At 49.7% G+C, this 24,523-nt stretch overlaps 1 protein-coding gene across 2 annotated transcripts in view; it reads right to left on the bottom strand.

The window, feature by feature from the left end:
* ABHD6 (abhydrolase domain containing 6, acylglycerol lipase) overlaps positions 1-24,523 on the bottom strand; it is a 101,791-nt gene that overhangs the window by 7,937 nt on the left and 69,331 nt on the right. Inside the window, exon 11 of one of the 2 annotated variants that reach the window (XR_005582938.1) lies at positions 13,833-13,981. The exons of the other annotated variant lie outside the window; for it this stretch is intronic. The gene's annotated coding sequence lies outside the window, so the exon portion shown is untranslated. The remainder of the gene's footprint in view (positions 1-13,832; positions 13,982-24,523) is intronic. 2 annotated transcript variants of the gene reach the window in all.

The following is a 24,523-nucleotide window of genomic DNA, read 5'->3' as shown; positions in this document are numbered from 1 at the left end:
GGGGCCCTTTGACTTCACAGATGTGGAAATTAATGGGCCGGGCCGAAAGATACGCTCCAGTGGAATGTGTGGGAACAGCTGCTGGGCTCCGTGAGGCGGAACAGGCGCCTTAGGAGATTGTTTCCGACGCACACGGAGCTATACATAGTCTGTGCTTTACATCTACAGAATGGCAGAAACCCAACCCCACCATTCACAAGAGAAGGGAGTGCTGCACCCACACATCATGCATGCAGTAGATCTGTCCTCCCAAGAAAAGTCAACACTCCCTTTCTCCCCTCTACAAAACCTGTTGAGTCATTCCATGCCACCAGCCACCAATCTGTGGGAGGGAAAGTCAGAGCAAAAACACTCAGGGGAAGAGGAACAACAGAAGGGAGAAACTGCCCTACACGTAGTGGCTTGGACCTATTGAGCTTGGGAGCTCCTTCCAGCTCTAATAGCTACAATACCCAAGGCCACTCACCTGTCTCAGTGCCTTAGTGGACAATACTATCAACACAGGGATGAAAAGCCTGAGAAAACATAAGAGAGGTCCCCGTGGTGTCACTCGCACTCTGGAGTGGGACCATCTGTGGCAATGGCTTGACCCTAGCAATAAAAGTTACACTAGTGTCAGATGCCAGGGGTTGGGAATCCCTCTGATCTCAGCACAAGGCGCCTGCATGTATTGCTCTGTAGTCCACTAATTACACGGCAGGCAGAACTCTTGGCGGGCCCTGTCATTTATAGGCTCCCAAAATAGCCCAGAGCTGGCTGAAGTTCAGCTAAAGTAATATATGTGCTTTCCTGCCTTACACAAACCACTGGGGCATGGTGCATTTCATCAGTGTGAGCAGGCCGAGGCCCTGGCGATGTGGGGCTGGGTAACCCCAACCATTCAGCAGAGTGCTACCAGCGTATACCAAATGTTCTACTAGCTTTTTATGCTCTGGGTGCCATGTTGGAATCCCCCTTGCCCAAGAATCCCAGCAGCTCTGCTAGAATGGGTCAATAGCACTTGAAGTTGGCAGCTGGAGCTCTGCCCCGTCATTCTGTGTGTTCCCAGAGTTAGCACCAGAACCCAGGGGAAGGTTCAAGCTTTGCCTTCTAGCTGAGCTCATTTGCTCTACCATTGAAGGGTTAACTGATCACTCATACTGGACATGGTTGCAGCACACTTCAAGGCAGAGTGAATGCTGTAGACTCTTCTCCCTGCCCCCTTCCTGCACAGACCCCCTCTCGACTGTACCTCTTGGATTTCCTCAGAGCCTTCTTCCTGAACTCTGGTGCTACATGCACCACTGTTGCTGCCCCCACTCTTCCAGATGCCAACCAGAGCAGATCACCCTGATACTAATGCTAACATCTTCCCAGTTCTGCTGCAAATGCAGCCCTGGGCTTGTTACATAACAAGGCTGCTCACCAGTTGCACAGCTGCTCTCTGATCCCTATTTTTAGCTTCTTCGCTCAGCTTCTCATTTTCAAAGCCACCCACTGGAAACATTTCCATTTTATCATGAAAACAATGTTGCTGCAAGAATAAATTCTGAGGATATCAAAGCACTAAAATAAAAATCTCCCTATGGAAGAGAGCCCTAGGGTGCAGAGTGGGCAGCTCTTCTTTATTCTAGTGGGTGAGGCACAAAACAACCTCCTAAAGCTCCTTTCAGAACAGAAAACAATGCCGCAAACGAGAAAAGCAAATTAAAACAGAAGGGAAGCGCTGCAGCAGTGAGCTAATCGGATCAGGAGACTGACTCAGTCCAGCTCTCACATGGAAATGAGCCCATCAGAATCCATCAGGCAGCTCTGCAAACATGAGGGTCTGGAGCATATGTATTACCCCAACCCCCCCTGGTCCTTCCATTTAGGGGCCAATGTTGCAGTGTCCCAGGGCCTATGGAGGAAGTACACCCAATGATCTTAATATAAAGGAGTGGGGGATCAGATCGGGCAGGGAACTGTAGAACGAGTTACTCTCTGGTAGCAAGTGGAAATTCACAACATACATCAGAAAGCCACAGTGAATAACAGTAGAATCACACCTACTCCCTTTTGATCACAGGAGAGGGAAGAAATGAGCCATCAGGGCTTGGAACATAGAAATTGTCAGGCTGGATCCAACCGTAGTACATCTAACTCAGTCTCCAGCAGTGACCACATGAAACCCCATAATGGACAATTATGTAATATCTGCCCAGTTAGGCTTAGGAACAGTTCTTCCTAATGGAGAGGGAGTGACTGTCAGCAGATGGGTAAAGGACTAAACGGGTCATGGAGGACTGACCTCTCCTCTGACCCACCCACCCCAGGACAGCTCCTCCAAATAAGGCTGAGACACACTGGCAGAGGACATTGTGTGGGGTAAACGTGCCCTGCTGCTAAAGCTGCACAAAGTCTCAGGATACCTTAAGGACATCCATCTCCAGGGATGTCAATCCAGAGAAATAGTCACTTAAAAAGGAACAAGAGACACAAATGAAGAGGATAGTTCAGTCTCTGTGGTCTATTCATTCATCAGCCTCTCTGCTGAGAAAGCCAACAAGGTGGCCTTCTTAGGTGTTATTTTCCTTATAGGGCCAAATCATCTGCCTCAATAGGAGGAACTGGTCCGAGACCCACCAACTGATTTTATACCTGGCACCAAATGGCCTTCAGGCAAGAATGACTTTGGTGACTCCTGACCAGGTTCAGACTCAAAACAACACATTTTTTCAATGAACAGAGTGTGCTGCGTCAGAGAACACTGTAATTATTCCTCTGTGAAGAACATTCTGTTCAGTTACTTCAGAGAGCCAGGTGGTGTGTGAAGGAAAGGAGCTCAGGTTCAACAAAAGCTGTAACACTCCAAGATGTAAGGGGAACAAAAGTCTCCTCGGGGCTCAGACTTGCTAATCTCAGTTGTTCCATTTGTTGGAGACAGTCAGGCCTTGGCAGGATGCCTGCTTAGAACCCATGAATGAAACAGTGAGGCCAAGTTCCAGGTCACAAGCAGGTTGCCTTTGATTTCACTTTCACAGCTGCCCAGTTGCATGTGTTGATTCTGAGCCAGCTCCCTCAAAACTCTCTCAGTGAATGGTCCCATTTCCCAGGTCCCCTGAAGTCCTGAAATATGCCCAGGTTTTTACAATAAGCAGAGAGAGGGAGATAGTGGGTGCTGGAAAGTCTTCTCTGCATAGCATCGACCACACTTCTCCTTTTAAAGCTGGGGACATCTCCCAGAGGGTGAAATTTCAGGGGCTAGTTCCCCTCCTAACAGGGGAGTCAGTGCTGCACAGATTTTATCACCACCTTCTCCCAGAGCCATCGCTGTGCTTTATCCCACCCAATCCCCTACCTTTGGAACACCCTTTCTGGACTGATCCACAAGGTCTCTACCTTCTCCTCTAAATCCTTCCTCCGGTCCCACTTCTACTATCATATGGAAACAGTCACTAATTATATCCCAGTGGAAGAGCCATTGTCTGGGGGAGAGGGATACCACATAAGGTATGTTGCTCCTCTTCTGAGATTGTGAGCTCTTCAGATAACTGGAAAATGCAGCCCCTATCTGTGCGTGGGCAGCATCTGGCACACTATGGAGACAAGTAATAACTAATAATGGTGTCTCACAGACCCTGTGGAAGTGAGGCATTGTGAGCACCTTGAGAAAATAGCTCTTTTTTGTAATATGCACTCAGGCTGAGTCCAGCTCATCCAGCACAGACCAGGAAGATACGAATCCCAGGGTGTGGAGAATGAATAAAGTAACTATGAAGCTGGCCAGGGTTTGTGAGAGTTCCTCAGAAGGAGGAGCTATCTACAAAGGGCTTCCCACAACTGGAATCACTTAATGGGAGTATGGGACGATCACTAATCTGGACAGTTGTATCCATCCTTAGAGCCTTCACATACTGATGACATCAGGAGCACCCTATTCACTTGCTACAAATATAACTTCAGCATTGACATGTGGAAGTGCTGGGAGCCCATATACTCACCAAAGTCTGGGCAGAAGCTCAGGTTGCTCAACCCGTTGAATCTTGAGAGGAGTAAGCTCGACCCGTGGGCTCAGAGAACTCATTTGCTAAGGATCCAGAGCAAACAGAGCTGACTTTGTCACAGTGGGGCAAAGCACTGGTGTTGAAAGCTTATTCCCCCACTCTGCCTGTGCTATGGGGATAAATGGGGATTGCACTCTCCAGGGCTATCAACCCACCTTTCACCAGCATGAAACAAAGAATAAACACATTATCTTTGTATACAGACACACTTACTAGTTCCCAGGAAGAGACTGGAATACTATGACACCCATGTGAAACAGTGGATAGATTTCAGAGTCAGCCTAGCAGATTTTAGAGCATCCCTCAGGACTGAAAGACTAAAACCTCTGAGGTAAAATATGATGGTGGTGGTGGCGGCAGTGGGGTGCGATTGCCCTGAAAGCTGCTCCCCACTGTGAAATTTGTTCCCCACCTCCTCTTTGTGTTACTCAGCAGGGAAACGCCTTGGCTCAGTTATCCACAGAGGGTGAATTCTAGCCCAGCGGCTAATGATTTGCCAGAAAAAATGCATTCAAATTCAATAGCTAGTAGTGATTTGGGAATCGTGACACACTAAGGCCAACACCCAGCCTGGGGCTCCCATAAGTGGCATACATTGATCTGAACTTCCTGTTACTGCAAAGTCATTTGACTGATGTGACTGAGTCATGATGCTTCATGGAGTGGATTTGAGTTAGATCAGCCTAACCTCACGCCCACCAGTCCGGTAACTCCCCACAGGAACAGTAACACTGCTCCATACTGAGATAGCCCTTTTCAACCTGCTCTCAAAGCACTATACAAAGGTGGGTCAGAACAGAAACACTGGCTCCATTTTAAGGGGGGGAGAAACCAAGGCACAGAGGACAGAAGTGACTTGCCCAAGGTCATCTCAGCAGAAAGCTTGAAGCTACAGCAGGGGTTGGCAACCTATGGCACGCATGCCAAAGGTGGCACATGATCTGATTTTCAGTGGCACTCTGCTGCCGGCCTGAGGTTCCGTCCGCCGGCCTCGCTCAGCCAGCTGCCAGTCTAAGGTTCTGGCCGCTAGCCCCCTGCCAGCTGGGGTCCGGGCCACCGGCCCCGCTCAGCCCACTGCTGGCCTGGGGTACCAGCAGCCGGCCCAGGGCTCTGCCCCTGGCCTCAGCCCAGTGTTCTGCAGCTATCCCCAGCTGAGGCCCACTGGCCCCAGTCTGGGGCAGTGAGGGGTGCAGACATGGGCAAGAGGGGGCGCAGCTCAGCACCCCCACCTTAAAAATTGTTCCAGGCCACTGGGATATTTTTAAGTCCCGGTTTGCTGCTTATATCAGACCATGTGGAACAGCACACTGCGTTTGACATTGTGCGTGCCATCTGTCGTCATTTTTTTTCCCCACTGTGAGTTGAAGGGTACATTTGACAAAATGTCAGCTTCAAAGAAAGCAAAGTTAGATGTCCATTCGTTTCAGCCTTCTTGGACAGACATTTGGATTTATTCAAAAGATGGACCGTGCTGTTTGTGCTTTCTGTTGTGAAAGTGTTGTTTGTCGCCAGGGCCGGCTCCAGACCCTAGCGCGCCAAGCGCGCCCTTGGGGCGGCATTTTGCTGGCAGGGCAGTAGGCGGCTCCGGCGGACCTTCCGCAGTCATGACTGCGGAAGGTCTGCCGGAGCCACCTGCTGCCCTCCCAGCGCACCCTCCGCAGGCACGTCTGCAAGAGGTCCCCCAGAGCCGCGGGACCGGCAGTGCGCCCCCTGCGGCATGCCGCCCTGCTTGGGGCGGCCAAATTCCTAGAGCCGCCCCTGTTTGTCGCACATCAAGTGTTCGACGACATTTTGAAATGAAGCACGAGAAAATCTTTCGTGATGAAGTGGACAAGACTGAATCGATCAAAAAGGCAGTAGCAGGATATGAGAAGCAAAGCAGTGTTTTTAAAAGCTTAAGTGTAAGTAAAAATCAAGCCACAGAAGGAAGTTATGAGATTGCACAGTGCATTGCAAAAAACGGAAAGCCATTTACAGATGGGGAATATATATATTTTTTCCTTGGGATATTTGAACTTCTACTTTCCGTTACTTCCAACATATAAAAGAGCTATTGACACATTGCACTGCCAGTGTCAACAAGATTAGAATGTACATAGGCTCATAGACTCACAGACTTTAAGGTCAGAAGGGACCATTATGATCATCTAGTCTGACCTCCTGCACAATGCAGGCCACAGAATCTCACCCATCCACTTCAATAACAAACCCCTAACCTATCTCTGAGTTATTGAAGTCCTCAAATTGTGGTTTGAAGACCTCAAGCATGCAAGAACTGGAATCAGAATTTTCTGACCGATTTCAAGATTTCCAGCAATTTGGCCCAATTCTTTCTCTTCTAATTAAACCTGAAAAGTTCAATGAAAGCAACGTGGATTTGTCTGTATTTCAGTGGATGCGTGTTGAAGATTTTGAAATGCAGCCCATTCAGTTAAAAAGCTCAGAATTGTGGACATCAAAGTTTGGAGATCTGCAGAGTGCACTTGAAGCTACCGAGAGAGATCATGGGGCCTCTATTCCGATCTGCTGGACATCCCTGCTAGTGAAATTTAACTATTTGAAGAAAATTGTGTTTGCAATGCTTTCAGCATTTGGATCCACATACCTGTGTGAACAGGTATTTTCACACATGAAATCTGTCCTCTTTCCCTCTTGGAGCCAGTTAACAACTGATCACTCAGAAGCCTGTGTGCAGCTTAAAGTATCCAAATACATGCCAGACACTGGAAAACTCAGCAAGGAAAAGCAAGGGCGAGGATCACACTAAACTGATAAGATCTGCATTTTAATTTAATTTTAAATGAAGCTTCTTAAACATTTTAAAAACCTTATTTACTTTACATACAACAATAGTTTAGTTATATTTTATAGACTTATAGAGAGAGACCTTCTAAAAACGTTAAAATGTATTACTGGCCCGCGAAACCTTAAATTATAGTGAATAAATGAAGACTTGGCACACCACTTCTGAACGGTTGCTGACTCCTGTGTTAGAGGCATATGCACTGGCCAAACGTGTATTGAAAAGCCCCTGCTCTCATTTACCTGTAGCACAGAGCCGTGGTCTGTCCTGTCTTTTGCCTCTAAACATGCAGAGGCCCGTTGTCCAAGCTGACAAAATGCAGAGCTCTCCCCACGGTCAGCACCAGCCTGCGTGTGCGGAATCTCCCCATCCAAGCACTCAGGAGGCTGACTGGAAAGCCTGGGTATTGCCTTCCACCATGTGCAGGCGCCAACAAGCAGCAAGCTTTCCATCTGACCTCCTCTCTCCTGCTGACTCCACAAACCCGCCTGGCCTGCAAAGTCCCAGTCAACCTCATCCCACTCATTAGGAGCCGCTTACAGCAGGAATCACCCTTACCGCTTAGCTCAATTAGGGCTCCATAAACATCCCCCTAGGCAGAGCTAGCCAATAAACCCACATGCAGCAGTAATTACACTCCAGCTAGGAAGCAGATGCAATCTCATAAAAGCCTCACTTCCCTGATGCTGTCCCAGGTGTTGTCTTGATACCTAGAGGGGAACTGTCTCCTGGACAGCAGGTGTTTGTTAACCCCAATTACTAGTGGTAAGAGGCTATTACGGTTAGTTTTGGGGTGTCAGGAGATTAGGACTCTCAGTCTGTATGTCTGATGCTGCTTACCCACTCCCTGTATTTCCCATCCCAGCCTTGCTCAGATGCAGCTGTGACCCCCCCGCACTCATCCCCCACCCCCCTATTCAAGGAATTGCTCTGCAAAGTTAGTGGACAATCACACTTCACTGTCCATCGTTCCTAGTGGCAAAAACCTTCCTCTTCCTCCCCCTTATCTGGAACAAAGCGGATAGGGTGACCAGACAGCAAGTGTGAAAAATCAGGACAGGGGATGGGGGGTAATAGGAGACCATATAAGAAAAAGACCCCAAAATCGGGACTCTCGCTATAAAATCAGGACGTCTGGTCACCCTAAAAGCGGAGCAGAGAGCTTAGAATCTCTCAGGGGAGGGGCATGTGACGTTTGGAAACAAATCTAGTGCAGTGTAAAATGTAACCCAAATCTGGGTCTCCCATCTAGCCCCAACCCTACACCTAGGATCACCCTCTGGCCCTAAACTACAATCTGGCCTCAACTGTAACCTTAGCCTGAGGCCACATCCAATCTCAACCCTAACCCCAGCCAGGGGCCATGATCTGACCCTAACCCAGGGCCACAATCTAGCCCCAATCCTGACCTCAGAGTGAGACCACAATCTGGTCCAACCCCAAACCCAGCCCAGGGCTATCCATAGGCCCCAGTCTTAGCCAGCCTACATATAATCCAGACCAACGTATTGAACAGATGCAGTGCACGTGCATTCCATCCAGATTCCAGGCCGTAAACGTCACAGCTGGAGATTCAGCTACTCACATGCCTCACTGCCACAATCCCTTTGGTCCTGCCACGTGATTTCCACTTGGACCCAACCACATCTCATCACACTCATACTAACCTAGCCCATTCTCCCTTGCACATATTATCCACAGATAAAGGAAATGCCTCAGAATAAGTGCAAATGACAAAATTTGGAGCCTACCACTAGGGTTTAAAAAATAAATATTGATAACATGGAAAATAGGATTTGAGTGACTTGAACCCATTATTTACACCCAGATCATGGCATCTGCCATCATTCACTTCCCAATAATGCACAGCAGCAGCACAGGCAGCACTCTGTGTATTGGGTGCTGGTGTTTTGTGTGCTCCAGGGGTGTTGACTGGCTGACCACTGATCAATGCTCCAAGGTGAATTTTGTCACCCTGAGGGACTAAGGAAACACTTCACATTTCTGCATCACCTTTTTATATACAGCACCAAAGAGATGCAACCACCTCTGGTGAGAGCAGGCAGCAGCCTTTACAGCGCAGCACTACAAGCTATAGTGAGACTGCCACAAACAGCACACAGTACTGCAGCAGGGACAGGGAAAATCCTGACCAAGGACACCGGACATAAACCCCAGCTCTTACAAGAAGTGCCCTGGGACCTTACTGTCCATGCAGGCCAGAGAGGAGCTTGGTGTTTCCTCCTTATCTACTGAAAGTCCACTTGGGAAGGCAGAACACCTGGGAGGGGCTTGCCCTGAACCCTGCTCCTTGACCATCACTGTAACTGTGTGAGGTTCAGTTATTAACATGTTAGTCTCACCAACCGTGTGCTCATGCACCAGATATCAGGCTGCAGTTTAACAGCTGTAACCTCTTACCTCTCCCATAAAAGCTTTTCCCTTGGTTTATTCATGTCTCTTGGCATTATAGCTGCTGCTGTTTAGCACTTGCAGAGCTAGGACTTAGAGAGGAAGGGGGCACACCCAGCCCCTCATTCACTCCGTATTTCCTGTCCTGCCTCCGCACAGGCTGAACTGGGCGGCTCCACTTATCATTTTCCCCACTATTTGGAGCAGTGGGGCAACTGGGATGGTTTTATAAGCACACAGCCTGGGGCAGAGAGGGGCTCGTTATGTGGCCAGGTTTTGATCAGTCTGCTCTAGAGGATGGAATAGTCATGCACTGCATCTCAGCTGCTCTGCAGCCAGGCCCCCTTTTCTGCCACAGCTCCCAAGGGAGGCAGCTCCCTCCTCCTGTCTTGTGTCCCAGAGACACCTTCCCGGCCAAAAGGATGGACAGTACGAGTGAGCACACTAAGCCCCTCAGCTCACTTCACTGGCCAAACATCCCCCACCCCTCGGGAGAGGCCTGGCCCACTAGAACAGGCTCTGTCCCCACAGACTTGGCCATTGGGCTTCCACCGGAATTTAACAACAAAAATGATGGAGCTTCAAAACCACACTCCCAAGGTTTGAATCATGGAGGTCAGGGATCATGTGGTCCCAGGACAGTCCCTAGGAGAAGGTTTGGGCCAGGCCGGTGCCTCTAGGGTCACGAGCTGTGCAGTGCCACGTGAGCAGGGTCAGAGTCCCAAGTCCTTGCATCCCCATGCGGGCTGACAGGGGCTGGGAGTTCTGCAGAAGCAACATGCTCAGCCCCTGGGGAGAAGAGGGAACATCAATCAGTCCCTCACCTCCAGCAGTTAATGCTCTTAGGATCCCAGAGGAGAAAGGGGAGTGTTGTATAATAAACACTGACCCCTTTGGCTGATAAGGGGCTACACTGATGGGCTCCATATGGGCAGCCTGCCCAGTTAGTGTTGGCCAGCAGAGAGGACTCAGATGGCTTTGCCATCTTCTAAACCAGGGGTGGGCAAACTATGGCCCAGGGGCCACAGCTGGCCCTCCAGATGTTTTAATCCAGCCCTCGAGCTCCCCCCGGGGAGTGGGATCTAGGGCTTGCCCTGCTCCGGCACTCCAGCTGGAGAGCGGAGTCAGGGGCTTGCCACACTCTACGCAGCTCCTGGAAGCAGCAGCATGTCCCCCCTCTGGCTCCTACATGTAGGCACAGCCAGGGGGCTCCGCAAGCTGCCCCCACCCCAAGCGCTGCCCCTGCAGCTCCCTTCTTGGCCAATGGGAGCTGAAGGGACGGCACCTGCGGACGGGGCAGTGCGCAGAGCTGCCTGGTCACGCCTCCACATAGGAGCTGGAGTGGGGATATGCCGCTGCTTCTGGGAGCTGCTTGAGGTAAGTGCCGCCCAGAGCCTGCACCCCTGACCCCCTGCCATGCCCTGCCCCAGCCCTGATCCCCCTCCCACCCTCTAAACCCCTCGGTCCCAGCCCAGAGCACCCTCCTGCACCCCCAACCCCTCATCCCCACCCCAGTTCCCGCACCTCCAGCCAGAGCCCTCATTCCCCCCCACACACCCTCATCCCAACCCCCTGCCCCAGCCAGGAGCCCCCTCCCACACCCTGAACTCCTCATTTCTGGCCACACCCCAGAGCCTGCACCCCCTGCCGGAGCCCACACCCCAACCCCCAATTTCAGGAGCATTCATGACCCATCATTCAATTTCCATACCCAGATGTGGCCCTCGGGCCAAAAAGTTTGCCCGCCCCTGTTCTAAACTGATGTCTGAACTGCTCCGGAGACACCCTCTGCTATACATGACCGCAGGGAGGCATGGAGGTGCTGAGGCACCAGGGTGATGGACACATAGTAAATACCATGAATTAAACAGAGAGAGGTTTATGCAGCAGAGGCTCCCCATGCACAGGGCAGCTGCCTAGCTGTGCACTGGAGTTCAGTTCCAAAGCCTACACCCAGGGAGCGACCGGCCCATTCCTTGGACATTCAGCAGGGGCTCTCCTCTCAGAGTGGAAGGAGCAGGACCGAGGCAAAGCACCAACAACATCAAAAGACAAAGCACCCCCATTTCCCCAACCCCTCCAAAGAGCTCTGGAAGGGGATTGCTGTCTCTTTGGGACTTGGGAGCGATTTCCCACTGTTATTTGCCCAGCTGAGCTGTTTCCAGCTCTCCTACCAACTGCGCATCACTTAGCACACTCAGGCATTGTCACTCAACCACGTCAGAATATTTTGACCCTCGTCTTGCTGCCTGGACGGGATTATCAGCCAGGAACACCTGGCCCCGGCTGGCAATCCAGGGACAACAGATGAATCATCTGTTACCTGCGATAAAGCCAATTGGCCAGAAGGAGAGCATTGTTGGGGCAATAGCACAATGCCCCGCAGAACTGCTTATTTAGCTGCCTTGGTCAATGGGGTCCTTCTGGGAACAACGTGTGCCTGACGTCAGCCATGGAGCAGTGAAGCTGCTCTGCCAGAGCCCCATTATGTAAATATCCCCATTGTTTCCAGTGGAGAAGCCACTGGCTCTGCACAGGTCAGGACAAAGGGGAGATTTAAATGGACATTCATTCATGCTCTGGGACTGAGCTGCCCTCGGCTCCCAACACAAAGGGCTGCGGGGCTTGGACCAGGCCTGTGGATCTGGAAATATCAATACAGTCAATCAATGCAGCTGCAGACACTGTCATAGGGAAACCCACTGACCCAGAGAACAGGGGGAAATAGACAGCTGCGTGGGAGGGACGGGGAGAGGAGGAAATGGGTGAAACTACCAGCTTCTATTGCTTCAAAATGAGGGAATAAGTTACAGCATGGGCAGGCTGTGCCATCTTTGCCTGCACCCAGGGCCGGTGCAAGGATGTTTCGCGTCCTAGGCGAAACTTCCACCTTGCGCCCCCCCCCGCACCCCCACCCTGAGGCACACACCCTCCGCCCCAGCTCACCCCTGCTCCACGCATGAGCACAAGCACATGTACAGTATTGAGGGTGTAAAGACAGAAGCTCATTCTGCCGGGCCCTGTTCTGAGACATACGTACCAAGGGTTAAAGAAATTGGATTCTTTCTGGGGATGAGGAGAAGAAGCTTGTCACTTTGATCATCATTAAAAAATGACGCTTCAGGGAAGATGCATCCCCAGAGCACCCACGGGAGATGTAGCAGTGTGTGCCACTTCCATTTGTATTCATGTTGTTTACACCTGGCTCTTCTGAAACATTATCAGCTAGAGGCAGAGAGAAACTCTTTATAGATGGGGTCAGATAAATACATCCTTCACGTGGTCAAACTTAATGCTTAAGGCCCTCTTCATAACCAGAATCTAAAGGCTGGTCTACACTGCGGGGGGAGTTGATGTAAGATACGCAACTTCAGGTACGAGAATAGTGTAGCTGAAGTCGATGTATCTTATTTTGACTTCCCTCCTGTCCTCACAGCGCGGGATCAACAGCCGCGGCTCCCCCGTCAACTCCGCTTCCACCTCTTGCCCTGGTGGAGTTCCAGAGTCAACGGGGAGCACGGCGGAGATCGATTTATCGCATCTAGATGAGACACGATAAATCAATCCCTGATAGATCAATCGCTACTCGCTGATCTGGCGGGTAATGTGGACGTACCCTAATAGCACCCAGCATTACAGCCTAGGAGAAGTGGTGACACAGAGAGAACGTGCATTAGAACAGCTGCCACCCTGACGGAAAGGGATGTAGCTGAAAGAACAGAGCTGCCTGTAACAAAAATAGTTCCAGTTTGTTTATGTTTCCCTTTGAAAGTGAAACCCCCCAGACGCTTGCAAAGGCGAAGTTAGAAATTTAATAGATGAATGCTCTGCATTTACAGGCTTTTCTTCCTGTTATCCGGGCTAAGGACAGGGCTTCGTATTCATAGACCTCAAAGTACTTTTTCTTGTGCCAGTGATCAGCACAGCAGTAAGGCTAACAAATTACTGCAGCTGGAAGTAAAAGGCTGCCTCCCAGGACTATAACCCAGCAATCTTGACACCCAGTGTCCTACTACTGCCTAGCAATTAGTTGCACTCAGGAGAATTTCCTTGTTTTCCCATTTTTCAATTAAAATTAAAAAAAAATAAAATAAAAAGGCCTTGGAAACAAGCAGTATGTGATCATGTGTCAGCACCCCAGATCCAAGGAGTGGGGTCAAGGGTGGGCCTAGGTTGGAGGGGACGCCGTAACGTGATCGGAGTTCAGTCTAGAGGGCCAAGGCCAGAAACAGTCGGCCGTACCAGTGTCTCACCATAGGCACAGCTCGGTGTCAAGATTGATGTCCAGGTCAGAGCCAAGTGAACCAGCCAAGTAGGGTTAGCAGAAAAGAGGCAGAACGAGGCATCAGGAGCAGAGCAGGAGACCAGGACCAAGAGCAAGACCAAGTACCAGGAGGGCACTGAAGGATCTGTTTACAGCAGTAAGTCAGGGATCCACCTAGTTGCACAGACAGCCTCCAGCTGTTTCCTCTAGGCCTTAAATAGCATCCCTGGGCCAATCAGGCATGCTCCACTTTGCAACCCTTACAAAGTACTTTCAAAGTAGGGATTTTCTTTAATGAACTTTTATATATACATATAGAAACACTCACAGTTTGTACCTCTCCTGGTCCTGTTTTCCTAGTAGTCAGCCCAACTTCTTTTCTTGTACCTCCCTCTCCATAAATACATTTTCTATTTTCCTAGTTCCAGTAGTTGACACATAAGAACTCACACAATGTTCCTTTAAAGGAAACAAACACTGAAAACAAACAAAAAAGCTATAATCAGAAGAGATGTGGGGTTTGTTTAGTTTAGCTTTTTTGCAAGAACAACATTGTGGTTTGTCTCTTTTATTTTCAGTTTTTCACTTTATATATTTTATCGGTCTGAACTGCTCTACCAAGCAGAGAATCACAGCTTAACCAGCTAGTGCTGCATTTGGAGCTCCCCAGCTCCCCTCAGGCTGCATTCTACTTTGCTCAAGCTGCATTCTACTTCCGTCAGGTTCAGCCTGGCTAAAAATACTGCCAAATAACTAATCAGCTTCCATAACAGGGGATTTTTTCCCCTCACAATACAAAGCAGGAATGAAAGGGAGCCCAAACAATTTGCTTTCTGCATTTCAAATGTCTCTGACCTGTAACAATGCAAACAGAACCCCAAAAATGCATTTCCATTTAAAAAAATGTTCAAGATCCATCCTGCATCTTGGGTATGCAGAAGACATTCACAGTAGACTTAGTGGATGTGCCATTTTTCACTTGCTGAACCAGAATCTAAACTATAAGCTCAGAAAGCAGGCTTAGGGCGGAGGATAGTTCAGGGCCTAAGATCTATTACTTGTTTTGAAAGCTTTACAGCACCTGTCAAAGAAAAATAGCTGACACAGATTTTTTACACGTGGGGCTCAATGCTGGCCCTGCTCCTGCATGTGGATGCAACGGAACCAAATCCAGCCCCCAGCAAGGAGTTTTTGAAGTTAGATCAGAACTATTCAGCTAGGCAGCAGGATGACCCAGGACTTTGTGAAGAGCGCGAGGACTGGAATAAACAGAGTTGTGGCCTTTGAAATGATGTATCTTTCTTACTCGAGCCAGTCAAAGAAAAGATTTTATTCCCCTTCCCCCCCACCATGTTTCCAACTAACATGAGCTTGCAAGTAGCTCAGGGAGTCTGGTGCTGCAGATGATCACGAACCACAAGAATATAATAAAAAATTGAGGCCAGTAACATCAGGTCATCCTCAGATTGAATCAAGTTGCAGCCACTGTGCAATACTGTAAGTTTCCACATTAGAATTCCTTCTATACTTCACAAGGCTGACAAGAGCCACTGCTTTTAGGGAGATTCCCTCCCCACCTTTTATTGTATTTATTTATTTTTGAATAACTAACTGAAGAATTTATTTCCATGATACTTTGCAAGCACTTCTACAGTTTGCGGTCACTACCTCATTTCCCCAAGCTATGCAGTCATTTAAGGTTTGCATCTCTACTCCTCTCTACTGCACAAAAGAAAAACCACTGGTCAATCACGCCTACAAAACCAGATGGCTTAACTAGCTGGGGGCCTGCCAACGTACCTCCAAGCCACAAAGCGTCCAAACTGCAAGGTAAGAGCACGACACGCTGGAGAGACTGTAGTAGCGATAAGTTGCTAAAGGGTTAGTCAGAGGCCAACCCCTGCAGTCCTTACTCAGTCAGAACTGCCAAAGAAAGCGCTCCCCTGCCTGCTTTGTGTCACATGTCAGCCTTTCCGGGCTTTCAGGGCTCACTCAGTATTAGCTCCTTGGATTCCCAATTGTCAAAATCCTTCCATCCAGCCTCTACACTGCTCAATGCTCTTGTGTGACTCCCATTAGCATTGGTATTGACATACCATTAAGGGCCAGGCATTTACCTGATGTGGCCAAGTAGCCACGTGTCAGGCAGAGAGCGAGGGACACAGACAGGGTGAGGGTGGCAGAGCCACCATAGGAGATCAATAACAAAGCAAAGCCGATGGCAAACAGAAGCACCTGCCCAGAAACATGTCAGAGAAGCTGCAACACTACTGGCCTCTTTATTCTAAGGGACGTGGAGGAGGGGGTGGCTACCTTGATTGACAGCTGCCGAGGCAGTATTTTAATTCGGTGCCTTTTTTGTAAGGGAAATATTTGTATCGCCTGTACTGGAGTGTGATGGGACTCCGCACCAATGTAGGGGACGTTCATGTTTCACACAGATGTCAGACCTCCCTAAAGCTGCTGTGAGCAGGACGAGAGCTCTGCTGAGCCATAGGTTCCTATGCTTTAGCTCTGCCTCTCAGCTTGAACAATGGAGAACCGTGCACTGAGTGAGGCAGGGGTCCCGTGCAAAAAATAGTGTGTGACCATGTCCTCAAAGACTACCATTACCGCAATGTACTTGCACAAAGGGTGCAAGAGCAACCTTAACATCTGGCGCATTGCCTAACTCCAGTACTTGACTCTGCAGTTCTGACAAACTTTGAAAATAGCTTTTTGTATCTAATTTCTAGAAAAGTGTATTTGTGTGTTTATATAAACACACACACTCCCCAAGCGGAGCCTCCTGTAGCAAGGGGAAAAGAAGCATCCACAAAGGCTCCTGTGGACTTTGCACTGCAGCTCTGATTTGGGAAGCCCTCAGATATCACAGTGATGGGAACTAGGGGAAAGGAACCCCAAAGATTAGGCAGGATAGAGTGATGAAAGGTGAGGTCGCCCAGCTTTCATTTGCCAGGCAGGCTGTGATTTACCTGCCCAGGTAGTTAAGGTGCAGAGGCGGCACGGCACTCTAGAGAGGGGAGTCAAGCAATGGACCTCCCCACAGCATCAGTGTCTAGGCCAGTGGTTCTCACATTTTTGTACTGGTGACCCCTTTCAAATAGCAAACCTCTGAGTGCGACCCCCTTTATAAATTAAAACACTTTTAAATATAATTAACACCATTAGAAATGCAGGATGCAGAGCAGGGTTTGGGGTGGAGGCTGACAGCTCGCGACCCCCTAAGGGGGCCCGACCCCCAGTTTGAGAACCCCTTGTCTAGGCCATCATGCCAGCGATGTGTTAACAAAGTGACAGAGCCCACTGAATAATATATTCAGCCATCTCCCCCAGGCCACCAATTCCTCCTGGCGTGCAACAGGGATACATGGTTTCTCTGTAATGTTTCCTACTGCTCTTAATAAGGGCCCCAGTAATTATTGGGAGAGGTCAGTGCATGGCTCAGTGGTACTATTCAGCCGATGTAATCCATCCACAATGGGTCTGTGCCAAACAAGTGCCATGGCAGCTGGGTCATTCATTAGTGGGCCTTCAGGCAGCTGAGCAATCTTGTGGCAGCTTCTTCATTGCGGATACACAGGGTGGCAGCCACCTCTCATTTGCAAGGGGACAGCTGCACAGTTTAACTCCTGATTCATTACTATCTTTGCAGATGGCAGCTGTGAATGTTTTCAGTGCCAGCATTTGGGTTGGAATCAGGGCTGTGCCAAGCTACAAGAGACCCAGTGATGAGATAGGCTACGCCTCTGCTGTATAGGGCTTGCAAATTAATTGAAAATTGGCTCTGGAAGAATTTGACCCAACCACATACTCACTCAAGGGCCAAGCAGAAGATGGAATTTTGTTTTAACCTTAAAATATATTAGTGGTTCCCACCCATTAAGTATCCTGGTTCAGTCCTATCTCCCAGGACCAGGAGACTGACCTAGGTCTCCCATATGGCCGTGCACAACACTAGTTTACTTACTTCTTGTTTTAATAGTACAATTATACAGTATTCAGCAAGGCAGGAGTTTCCCACTCGAGGTAGCCTGGATTTTACATTCCTTCCTCTCAGTCTCTTCCTTCCCCTCTGAATCAGGCTCAGTCCCAGGCTTCTCCAGTTTCATTTTACGCAGAGAAATCGGTCATTTCCCAGTCACAGGTTTGTGTTTTTATTTAACTCACTTCCACTTAACAGAACTGGTCTAAACAGGCTCATCGTTTATTTGACTTGGAGCAAAAATATGGCGCTGCAAAATCTATTAGATTAAATGTTTTCCTTAATGTTTTGTGGACACACTTCATGCTTGTACAAATGAGTGAGATTGCAGTGGCTGGAACTCAGGCAGGGGGCATGGATGGGACAAGCACTGTGCAAGTTTCCTACTCACACTTCCTGCAGGCTGTATAATTACTGGTGCACTTCCTGTGCTTTTACCCTGCGGCCATCTCCCCCAGCCCCCCAATCTGCTGTTACCTCAGTGCTGACCTGCAGCAACCTCTGCTATTCCAGCCTGGCTGCCACCCCAAGCTCGCTCCTGGCCTGCAACACACTGACCATTCCCGAGGAAATCACAGGCTGGGCGTGTTGGACCCTGGTCCACTTTTGCTACTCTGAGATAGATTTGCCTGGTTCTCGGGAAGGGATCAGCCAGAGAAACTGCACAGTCTACAAAACCATTCATGAAACTATATATTAGTGCCACAGTTTCGATCAGCAGAGGTGATGCACAGCCCAGCGCACGTACTGGCAAGCAGCAGGATTCTTGCTGTTATTCTGGGCTGCAGAAAACATCCCCCTCCCCTTTACTCTGTCAATCCACTGCTTGGGGTGGACAGGGTAAGGGCTCCAGTCATAGCTGTTGTATACATTTGATCCCTAGCTCATCTCCCCCTTCCCCACCCACTGAAATGGGGTTTCTAGGTTAAAGAGCAGGCAGGTGCTCTGGAAAAATTGACGGTTGCTATTTGCAAACAGACACGCCAGTTTACTGTCAACAGCAATGATCCTTATCATCCAGTCAAGTTAATTGAAGCTGCTCCTTCTGCTGGGAACAAGACAAGGTCGTACTGGCTTACCTCCTAGAACCAGCGGAGGTGGAAGTCCAGGGTGCCCAGACAGGGGTGGCAGGGCTGTTTCTAGCACTTCCAGGCAGTTAAAAGTTCTGGAAACTTGGCCCCTGTCACTTATTGCTGGATGATTCAGCAAAGGGATTCTGGGATTAACGGGTAGCAATTGTTCCTGTTTAGCCTGGAGGGAACAAGAGCTGGGTCAATTACCCATTTCCTGATCCTATTACTAGGTGCTGTTCATGGACAGAGCCAGACCCAAGCCCCTTGCATCAGATGGACTCTTTTTCTTCTCTCACCTCCAAGTTTTTTCTGTATTCTTCCGCTGGGAAACATTATCCTTACACCACAACTGTGACAATCTTGCTTTTTTGGCTCTGTGTTATGGCCACAGTTACAGTCAGCAGAGGTGCTCAAGTTCTCAGCTCCTGGGTTCAGTGCTTACTTTGTGCTGGGTTTGAGCCCCAGCACCACTAGGTTTGGCAGTTCATAACCCCGACACCTCTGGGCTTTATGCATGAAAAAAATGACTTGAGCCCCAGCACCTCTGTCATTACAAATTAAGCACTGCCTGGTTTAAAAAGCGAGGGAAGGGAGACTGGTGGCAGGATATGTTTTGCAAGGAGCCCTTGACTTTGGAATTCACTCCCTCCTAACCCAAAATAGCTTGAGTCAGTGGATCGTTAAGGTATGCTGCAAGGGCCATGTGTTGTCCTTGCTGCTAGGGGAGGATTGAGATGCATGGAGGTTTCAGTTGCAGTTCAGCTGGCCGGTGGGCATGGATGTAGGGTGGGGTGGGGTGGGAATGGGGTTGAGCTATTTCAGTCCTTGATTTTATAGGAACTGTAGCTTTTAAATGAGGTTGGAGTGCCTAGAGCTGAGTGGCGCCTTTGGCAAACGGAAAGGAAACTTCTTAGCACAGGAAAAATAGTTGAATTGTTTTTGTTGCTGTCACAGACTCCAGGGACTTTATTCCCCGCTTTGATGTGTGGTGCTCAAGCTACGGGCAGGACGTACACGATTCAAGGCAGAACTGGCTGGAACACAGGCCTGACAGAACCACCACATGAAGCAAAGCTGTGCTGCTGTGTTTGACTTGAGTTTCCCTCAGGGACTTCCAGAGACCGTGAACTCATGTGACAGAGACCCCAATGGAGCTACTGTTCCAGTGGCAGCTTGGGAAGCTCCCTCTGTTCCACTCCCAAGAGAGCAGAGGTGACAAGAGAATTGCCGGCAGAACATAGCATGACACAGGCCTGACAGTAGCTGCAAAGCCCAGAGAAAAACAACCCCATCTAGGGTGTTTATAAGGCTTTGTACCTAGAGATCTGAGGGTTTTTTTTAATAGATCTCCACGCTTCCTGTTTTCCAGGCCTTTCCCTGCATCATACCCAAGTGCTCAGTAAATAAGCTCTGTGCCAGTGACAGACCACTTGGCAGTATGGGGTGGGGGGGCGGGAATTGTTGGCTGAGCCCAACTAGCCCGGTTCTGCACATTGATTAGTTTGTACCACTAGGGAGGGCATCTGTTCCTGTTCCCCTCCTGTTGGCAGATTCCCCCGTCCTCTAGATTCCTTTTGTTCATCTCCCATAAGGGGAGGAGGAAATGAGAGACATCAGCAGAAGAGCAACTCAGGCAACACTTCATGAGGAAAACTGACAGTCATGACGTGCTGGGGCCAGCACAGAAACCAGGTCTCCTCTCCACCCTGGGAGGCATCCCTGGAGTTTAAAAATCACATATTCCATCCTCTCAACTTTGCCCAGTCACTGGACCAGAGAGGTTGCCAGCTGCGGGGGAGGGGAGAGATGTATAACTAGTTGGGCATACGTAGCTGGGTTTGGGGCTCTTTGTTTTAAGAACTGATTACATTGCAGCTGCTTCTCAAACTCAGCTTGCTATTGACAGTTGTTCCTCCTTCCAGAGCCAAGTTCAGAGTGGGAGACTATCAGTGCATCAAGCAGTTGTTTCTGAGCATTGGTACATCCCCCAACCCTGGACTACAGGCTTTTGTGACCGGGACTCCAGCCTTCCCCTGCATGCACCTCTGGTGTGATTGGACCATGCTCTGCGGTAGATTAGAGTGCACCCAAGTGAATGAGAAGACGTGGGCACTAGCTGGGCTGGAGGCTTCACAGAGAAAAGCCCTAATATCTATTCATTCATCCCAAGGGCCCAAGAATCTAGAAACCATTGCCTATGGAAACAAAAAGTGTATCACTTCCATCTTGGTGGTGGTGATGTTCTACAACCCAAATCGGGTACAAGGGCAATTTGCAATGAGGAAAAGGTAAGATTCTCACATGCTGGGTTATGTAAGGGTCTCAAGGTCAGCGACGGCTTATCGGGATGTTTGTTTATCCAGAGAGGTCAACTTCTGGCCATGGGCTATCTTTAGCAAAATTATTTCACAAATGCCCTGCCTGATTAAGCTCCAAAGGGGAGCTCAGGCAAGTGTGGTTGAGGCAATTAGCTCCCCCAACCACAGTCAGCTTTAAACTTATCTAGATCTTTGGAGGGTGAGGTGTGCATGTGAATGTCCATGTGAGCATCCCAGCCAGCCAGCCAGCCAGCCCGCTGCAGCAGCTCCACCCTTAGCTGTGTGGCTGGAACTTACAGCATTGCCCTGGAGAGGCCCCATTCACTGGGCCCACTTCACTCTGATAGATATGTGCAGGAAAGTGGGAGCTGGGCCTCTCCCAGCTGCACAGCCGACTCTGTATAAACTGTAGACACAGACTCTGCAGCTCCACAGGGAGACGTGTAGGTGCCTCTTACCTCTTCCAATGACTCCTTGGGCAAGCAGCAAAGAATCCTGTGGCACCTTATAGACTAACAGACGTTTTGCGGCATGAGCTTTCTTGGGTGAATACCCACGTCTTCGGATGCAAGTCCGAAGAAGTGGGTATTCACCCACGAAAGCTCATGCTGCAAAACGTCTGTTAGTCTATAAGGTGCCACAGGATTCTTTGCTGCTTCTACAGAACCAGACTAACACGGCTACCCCTCTGATCCTTGGGCAAGCGACATTTGATGACAACTAGTTGGTGGTTTAATAGGCTCCGTAACAGAGGGACAAGAAATGGAGAGGGCTGAATATGGGTTAACCGGGCTTCTCCCATTCGACTCAAGGGGTATTAAATAGCCAACCCCCTTCACAGCCCTTTGTAAATGCAACCCTCAAAGCTGAACAGTTTGGAAGCTTCCCTCGCCCCCTCCCAGGTGCACATGCACTTTCGGCCTTTGCACACCTTCCACCCGAGGCGGTTTCCATTCCAGAGGCAGAGTCACTGTGCTTGATCCCGGGCCAATATCTCATCTGACAACATATGGGCCCTTGAGAGACCTGGCTGGCTGACCCTGGCACCTCTGCACAGCTTGAACATTGTTTATACACGGGCAAAACATCACTGACATCTGTACAACCTCTGCAGGTAAAACAAAAACTGGAGCACACATTCAGGGAAGGGCCTTTGGGGTTTTGTGAAATTAAGACAGAGGCAGGAGGCTCAGTTGTCTGGTAAGATTATTATTTATACAAATTCTCTAACCCCGTCTGTTGCTGTAGGTAGAGGTTAAAGTAGTCCTCACCTTCCCCAGTCCAGTTCACCTTCATTGCCTATAGGCTGCCTAGGGTACTGATGCACCAGGCAAAAAATCTCCAAGTGTGAGACAAAGTGTTTCATAGGACCAGAGCACCCCAGGCAGCAGGCAATAGGACAATGTCCCAGGGTGGCAGAGCTTCCCAGCCAGGGGTCATGAGAATACACAGACAACACTTAATACAATTCCGTGTGTTGTGTGCCCCTTCTCTCCCTTTTGAGCACTCCCCCAGTAGTGGCTCATTTAGTCAAAAAGTAAATAGGGTACAGCTGGTAACCACCCTCCTGTCACACCTAACCCAGAGAAACCCCCATTGGCATAGAACCAGGCCCACAGCCTCCCCCTAACTACAGATCAGTGCAGCATAAACAAACAGGGGGGTGTGGCAGTGGGGAGGCTCTAACCCAGCCAGTCACCTCTTTGCCATTCAGGAGCTGGGTGGTCATCAACTCCCAAAGAGAAGGGTAGGCAGTTAGGATGGGAATTCAACAAGTACTTAAGTGACTTGGAAACACAAGTCCCATAGATCTCAGATGGGAACTCCAATGGGACTTGTGATTCTAAGTCACTTAGGTGCCCTTGGAAATCCCACCCTAAGACAGTAGCTTTCACCCACACTGGACCCCAAGCCGCTAGCAAACCTTCCCAACTGAGTGTACAAACCCCGCACATGGGTGTCCCTGCTCTCCTCTGCCCCACTGGAATGCAAATACCTCTATTGGGGGAACAGCACGTGGCAATGGCATACAGCCCTTTAAGTGGGGAAAGTTGTGGAGTTAGGACTCAGTAATTAATTGATATTACAGGAGCAGTTGGGAGAGGCAGAATGTCGTTCACCCTGGTTGGACTTTGACCAGGACATCATGGATTTTAACTGAGCACAAGCAGTCAGGACTTTGATTTTACAGCTCATGTGAAAGACACAGCTTCCAGCAGCACAGCACCCCCATGGGCCTGCTGGGCACTGTTTTAGTGCTGATGAAAGAGTGCCAGCAAAAAATATATTGCACAAATTTATTCTGTCCACTGGAACGTGCCCTCTTCTCCTGCTTTATGTAACTGCATAGACATCCTCTCTCTTTTCTTATATCCATACGGATACATGCACCTATTTATAGATTGGGTTGACGCAGATTTGGAAAAAGGCGGAGGATAACTAGGCTCTTTTTAGATTTACTGCACAGCCAATGTAGAGAAATAGGCTTGGGTGGCTAACACTGGCTACTTCAACCACAACAAGTCATACCCAGCCTTCAGAATAAATTCATTATTCTCCTCAATGGGCTGAAAGGGAAGCGTGTGTAAGCCACTTCTGAACCCAGACAAGGTAGGAATGGGGAACTGAGTGTGTAGGAAAGAGGCGCGGTGATGGGTCAGAGTACACTGAAGAGGGACAAGAACAAACACTAATACATTACCTGAATAGCGAGCCAATTCACAGACTAATAGTACATCTTCCACAGACAGCACGTTCCCTTTACAGAGCCCTGCACAAATATTGACTCATTAATCCTGACAATCTGCTCACACCTTGGGAGTAGGTTGGCACCACCCACTTTTCCCAGATGAAGAAATTGAGGCACAGCAGTGGTGCCAATAACACAGTGAGTCAGCGGCAGAGGCAGGATTTTGACTCAGAAATTCCTGGCTCCCAGTCCCTTGCTCTAACCACTAGACAAAACTGGGTCTCAAGAAGCAGCCTTATTTTGTTAGTCCTTATCTCCGAGGTCACCAGCAACATCAAAGATCGTGGCTAAGCTGTAAAGAGCAAGTGGCCTCAGGGGACCAATCAGAGATGGCAAGGGATGTAGCTATTTCCAGATTTCCTGCCTGAGCAGGAGAAATGAAGATGAATCAAATGGATTTATCATCCATCCTGCTGCATAAACAGAGATGTTGTTTTGTATTTTCCAATCATGTGTCACAGGCAGGGGCGGCTCTACAGTTTTGGCCGCCCCAAGCAGTCATGCGCGGGAGGCGCCCCAGAGCCGCGGGAGCAGCGGACCTCCCGCGGGCATGACTGCAGAGGGTCCGCTGGTCCCGCGTGGCCCGGCTGGACCCCCCGCGGCTGCGGACGGTTCGCGGATCCCGCGGCTCCGCTTGAGCTGCCGCAGTCATGCCTGCGGGAGGTCCAGCCGAGCCGCGGGACGAGCGCTCCCTCCGCAGTCATGCCTGCGGCAGGTCCAGTCGTCCCGGGGCTCCGGTAGACCTCCCGCAGGCATGACTGCGGCAGGTCCGCCGGCGCAGCCTGCCGCCCCGTAGATTTGGCCGCCCTAGGCACCAGCTTGTTTTGCTGGTGCCTAGAGCCGCCCCTGGTCACAGGCACTCTCCCAAACAGTGACGACTGGCTAGGCAGTAAC

Source organism: Mauremys reevesii, linkage group 7 (genome assembly GCF_016161935.1).
Source record: "Mauremys reevesii isolate NIE-2019 linkage group 7, ASM1616193v1, whole genome shotgun sequence".
Taxonomy (NCBI): domain Eukaryota; kingdom Metazoa; phylum Chordata; order Testudines; family Geoemydidae; genus Mauremys; species Mauremys reevesii.
Note: the sequence above shows the minus strand (reverse complement) of the source record. Positions and strands in the feature narration are given on the sequence as shown.